We start from the raw sequence: 6,000 nt of genomic DNA on the forward strand, positions 1-6,000 counted from the left end.
TCGATCTGCTCCTGCTGCCGCTGGAATTGGACTGCCAGGTCGGCGTGCACTGATTCTAGGCCTTGAAGGCGTTTATAGTCCAGCTTCCTTTGCTCCTCCTCCATCTTCCTCTTCTTCTCCTCCGCAATCTTCTTTCTCGCACGGGTTCTGTACTCGGCGTTATAGTCCGAAAACCCCTCATACCACGGAATAGCACCCTTGCCTCGTGTTCTTCCCGGGTGTTCAGGATTTCCCAGGGCACGCGTAAGCTCGTTGTCCTCTCTGTTGGGCTGGAACACCCCCGATCGAGCCTCTTCTATTGCAACAAGTAGCTTATCTTCGGCTCCGTCCAGACATGCCTTCTTCGAAACTTTGCCTGTCTTCGGATCCAACTCCCCCCATTTGCATAGAACCAAGTCCTGCACCTGGGGGGCAGCTCAATGTTTCTGGAGTGACACCTGCATCCTCCATCTCTTTCTCAGACATATCCCACTTAGGCATTCCCACCGCATAGCCACCTGGCCCCAGCTTATGGAACTTATCCTTTTTTGCGGCATTGGCCTTGTTTATTCTCGACCATTCCTTAGATAATTCCGAATCCTTGAATTTCACGAAATCGTCCCAATGAGCACTTTGCTTCTCTAGTGTTCCCTCGAATACTGGAGTCTTCCTTCATCCCTTGATGTACTTGTCCCATTCATGATTCTTGTGGTTGTTGAATGAAACCGCCATCTTCCTAACAGTAGAATCCTTGACTTTCTCCACATCTGCGTCTGTGAAATGATCTGGTAGGGTGAAATGCTCCATGAGCATTTCCCAAAGCAGAAGTTTTTGTCTGTCGTCGACAAAAGTAACTCCTGGACGTAGCTTTGCTAGCTCTCTCCATTCTTGAAGGGAGATCGGGAGTTGGTCCTTCACAAGAACTCCGCACTGACGAATGAACTTGTCCGCAATCTTCTTAGGCGCTAATGGTTCGCCATTAGGTTTGATGGACTCGATATTGTACTTTACGCCCTCCTTCAACTTTTTGTTCAGGCCTCATTTCCTGTTGCCTGAAGATTTGCTCGATCCGGATGCCTGAAAGAAGAAAGATCGATTCGTTAATATATCTTCAAGTCATTTAAAACATGTGATGATCACCAGATGCCTGCTTATATAAATATATACCTCGCCGGTCTTTGTTGTTTCAAGATCAACATTTTCTTCATCATGTTCATAGTTCATGACTTCATCAATTCGGTCGTCGCGATCGAATATCATATCACCCTCCCTGGTGTTGTTTAGATATTCGGAGCCATCATAATCTTCTTCATTCTGATCATCATCTGGCCCGCGAGGATTGCGTATGATATTGAACAGGGCCTCTTCTCCCTCTCTGCCAGTATTGTCCGCCATAGGTTTTATTTAACTGATCCAAAAGAAATATATTCAAATTACAATGGATGGATGCAATCAATTAATAAGGAAAAACTGAATCAATCATAGTACATAATAAGCATCATCAAATATAATCTCGAATACGTCGTCTCGAATAATAGATATATTCTTGAATACATCGTCTCGAATAATATATATAATCTCGAATACATCGTCTCGAATAATAGATATAATATCGAATACATCACTAGCTAGCTAGCTAGCAAGCTAATAAAGATTGAATACTACAGAGTAATCTAGGCCACTCGCGGTTCCTGAGGTGCGGGCGGTGGACACCCAAAGAGAAGGAACCATCACTGGATCATAGCTCGGGTGATCTCCCAAAAGAACCTGCCAGGTATTGGAGAACCTGATGTCCATAGCAGCCATGTAGCGATGGGCGTGCTCGTCCTCCTCCCTGACACGGCGACGTACCACCTCCGGCGGGGCCGGCTCCCTCCGCACCGAAAGTGGCCCACGCGCACGCCACCAAAGGAGATCAGGGTCGACGACGGGACCCGGGGCCGGGTTCCTCACCAAGCGTCGCGCCCCTGAAGGTAGCAACTCCCAGTGCCAGCCCGGCAGGGCCCAGTCCCGGACATGGGTCCTCTGAAGCAGGACGTTGTCGCGAATGGGTCGACAGCGAGGATGCAGGCCGGGCATCGTCGACAACAAATACTATATGCCGCAAAAGTAAAGTAACATTTTTTAAATGATGGATTGTGATTTCATATATGCAAATTCTAAATTTTATAACTAAAACTAACATTTCTAGTATTTCTATAACTAAAACTAACATTTCTAATATTTCTATAACTAAAAAACATTTCTATATAACTAACATTTCTATATAACTAACATTTCTAATATAATTAACATTTCTATATAACTAACATTTCTAATATTTCTATATAACTAACATTTCTATATAACTAACATTTCTAATATTTCTATAACTAAAAAACATTTCTATATAACTAACATTTCTAATAATTCTATAACTAAAAAACAGAAAGATTGCTAACATTTCTATAACAATGTCTGTGTGTGTGGTACATGGCGGCCGGGGAGCTCACCGGCGAGGCGCGATGACGGGGGGTGGCGACGGGCATGGAGACAGAGACGGAGACGGGGACGGGGACGGGGCGGCGACGACGTGGACGGGGCCGGGCCGGGCGGGGACGACGGGAGGACGGGGCGGGGCGCGGCGCGGCGACGTGGACGACGGGGACGGGGACGGCGACGGACGGTGACAGGGGCGGCGACGAGGGGTGGCAGCGACGGGGCAGAGGAGAAGAAGCACAGGGAGAGATGAGAAACTGATAATTTGTTTGAAGTGTTTTGTTATATAGAACAACCTTTAGTACCGGTTGGAGCCACCAACCGGTACTAAAGGTCTGTTTTGGCCAGGCCAAGCGGCGGGAACGGCACCCCTTTAGTACCGGGTGGTGGCTCCAACTGGTACTGAAGACCCCCCTTTAGTACCGGTTTGAGCCACCACCCAGTACTAAAGGGGGTGCACTGGCGCAGGTGCGGTGCGTCATGTTTAGTCCCACCTCGCTAGCCGAGGGGCGTCCGCACTGGTTTATGAGCCCCAGTGCGGTAGCTCCCTCGAGCTCCTCTCCAAAGCAGGCCTACTGGGCCTAAATGTTCTGTGCTGCCCTGTGGGCCTACTGGGCCTTTGCGGGCCTGCATCCTGGCCCAACAACAGGTTGGGTTTCTAGTCGTATGCAGGCCGCTGTGGCGCAATAGGTGGGCTTTTTTTCTTTTTTTTTTTGCTTTATTTATTTTTGGTTTATTTATTTTTGAGTTGTTTTTTGCTGTATTTAGAGTTTCTTTGTGAATATTTTTGCTTTAGGTAAAAAAAATTACAAATTTTTTGTTAGTACCAGTAGTTTACAAATTTGAATAGTTTAAATTTTAAATTATTTGAAATTTGTGTGAATCACTAGTTTGTGAATAACTTAACTCTGGAAATAGATTTTTCAGTGATTCTTTTTTCTTATGTTTAATATTAGTGTGCTTTATCATTATATTCAATTTGGTAATGCTTAGGTTATTTAAAAAATGAAATGCCTTTGCAACGGATGAGTTTTCATCCGAAACCCTGATACTTCGAAAGAGATTGTCCATTTTGTACACGAAGTGCATCCAGTTTTTGCGGTAACCCTCTCTACTTTTTTGCACATGCTACGTGGGTGAAATTATGATACCATGCCAACTTTCAACCTTTTCTGAGTTCATTTGAAATGCTTTTCAATTTCAGGGTCATTTAGCTGAAAAATCAGAAAATGCATGAAAGAATTTGCTTGCACATAAAATTTCTTCGCGTTTCAAATGCCAAAACACATAACTAGCTACCCTAACTATTACAGAGATTCCCTCCTGGGTGTGAAACACAGAAGAAAGTGATGATAGTGAAGCCAATCATATCCCAGATCTTTGGGTGTGAAACTTTTTCTTTGCGTGTGTCCCTTTGCGCCGTAGCCATGGAAAATCTTCATCATTTAACTGGATGCTCGGGTCAATATTCACTGTGAATGGAGCAATTTCATCAAACTTTTCATAATCTCCTGACATGTCTGTCTTGTCATCCACTCCCATGATGTTTCTCTTCCCAGAAAGAACTATGTGCCGCTTTGGCTCATCGTACGATGCATTCGCTTCCTTATATTTTCTTTTTCTCGGCTTGGTAGACATGTCCTTCACATAGAAAACCTATGCCACATCATTGGCTAGGACGAATGGTTCGTCTGCATACGGTCACTATTCAGGAACACCAATCGGCTTAAGGTCAGGAATAAAGTCAATACAAAACTCAATGACCTCCTCATTTTCATGGCCTTTGGAGATGCTTCCTTCTTGCCTAGCACGGTTATGAACATATTTCTTTAAAACTCCCATGAACCTCTCAAAGGGGAACATATTGTGTAGAAATACAGGACCCAAAACGTTAATCTCTTCGCATAGGTGAACTAGGACGTGCATCATGATGTTGAAGAAGGATGGTGGGAACAACAACTCTAAACTGACAAAGACATTTCACCAAATCATTCTCTAACCTTGGTTTTATTTCTGGATTGATTACCTTCTAAGAGATTGCATTGAGGAATGCACATAGCTTCACAATGGCTAATCGAATGTTTTCTGGTAGAAGCCCCCTCAATGCAACCGGAAGCAGTTGCGTCATAATCACGTGGCAGTCATGAGACTTTAGGTTCTGGAACTTTTTCTCTTCCATGTTTATTACTCCCTTTATATTCGACGATAAGTCAGACGGTACCTTAATATTGAGCAGGCATTCAAAGAAGATTTCCTTCTCTTCTTTGGTAAGAGCGTAGCTTGCATGACCTTGATGTATGCCGTCTTTTCCGTGCATACGTTGCTGGTCCTCCCGTGCCTCAGGTGTATCTTTTATCTTCCCATACACGCCCAAGAAGCCAAGCAGGGTCACACAAAGATTCTTCGTCACGTGCATCACGTCGATTGCGGAGCGGACCTCTAGGTCTTTCCAATAGGGCAGGTCCCAAAATATAGATTTCTTCTTCCACATGGGTGCGCGTCCATCAGCGTCATTCGGAACATGTTGTCCACCAGGACCCTTTCCAAAGACCACCTTCAAATCCTTGACCATATCATGTACATCAGCACTAGTACGGTGGCGAGGCTTCATCCGGTGATCCGCCTCACCTTTCAAATGCTTGCCTTTCTTTCTTACGGCATGCCTGCTCGGAAGAAATTGACGATGTCCCAGGTACACATTCTTCTTACAATTAGCCAAATATATACTGTCGGTACCGTCCAAACAGTGCATGCATGCGCGGTATCCCTTGTTTGTGTGTCCTGAAAGGTTACTTAGAGCAGGCCGATCATTGATGGTCATGAACAGCAACGCCTTTAGGTCAAACTTTTCCCCCATGTGCTCATCCCACGCACGTACACCTGTTCCATTCCACAGTTGTAAGAGTTCTTCAACTAATGGCCTTAGGTACACATCAATGTCGTTGCCGGGTTTCTTAGGGCCTTGGATGAGCACTGACATCATAATGAACTTCCGCTTCATGCACAACCAAGGAGGAAGGTTATACAAACATAGAGTCACAGGCCATGTGCTATGGTTGCTTCTCTGCTCCCCAAAAGGATTAATGCCATCTGCGCTTAGACCAAACCATACGTTCCTTGCGTCATCTGCAAACTCCTTCCCGTACTTTCTTTCGATTTTTCTCCACTGCGACCCGTCAGCGGGTACTCTCAACTTTCCGTCTTTCTTACGGTCTTGTCTGTGCCATCACATCGCCTTGGCATGCTCTTTGTTTTGGAAAAAACGTTTCAACCGTGGTATTATAGGACCATACCACTTCAACTTGGCAGGAATCTTCTTCCTGGGGCGCTCGCCCTCGACATCACCAGGGTCATCGCGGCTGATCTTATAGCGCAATGCACCACATACCGGGCAAGCGTTCAAATCCTCGTACTCACCGCGGTAGAGGCTGCAATCATTAGGGCATGCATGTATCTTCTGCACCTCTAACCCTAGAGGGCAGACATCCTTCTTTCCTTTGTACGTACTCTCGGGCAATTCGTTGTCCTTTGGAAGCATATTCT

This window comes from Triticum aestivum, chromosome 7A, assembly GCF_018294505.1.
Source record: "Triticum aestivum cultivar Chinese Spring chromosome 7A, IWGSC CS RefSeq v2.1, whole genome shotgun sequence".
Lineage (NCBI taxonomy): Eukaryota > Viridiplantae > Streptophyta > Magnoliopsida > Poales > Poaceae > Triticum > Triticum aestivum.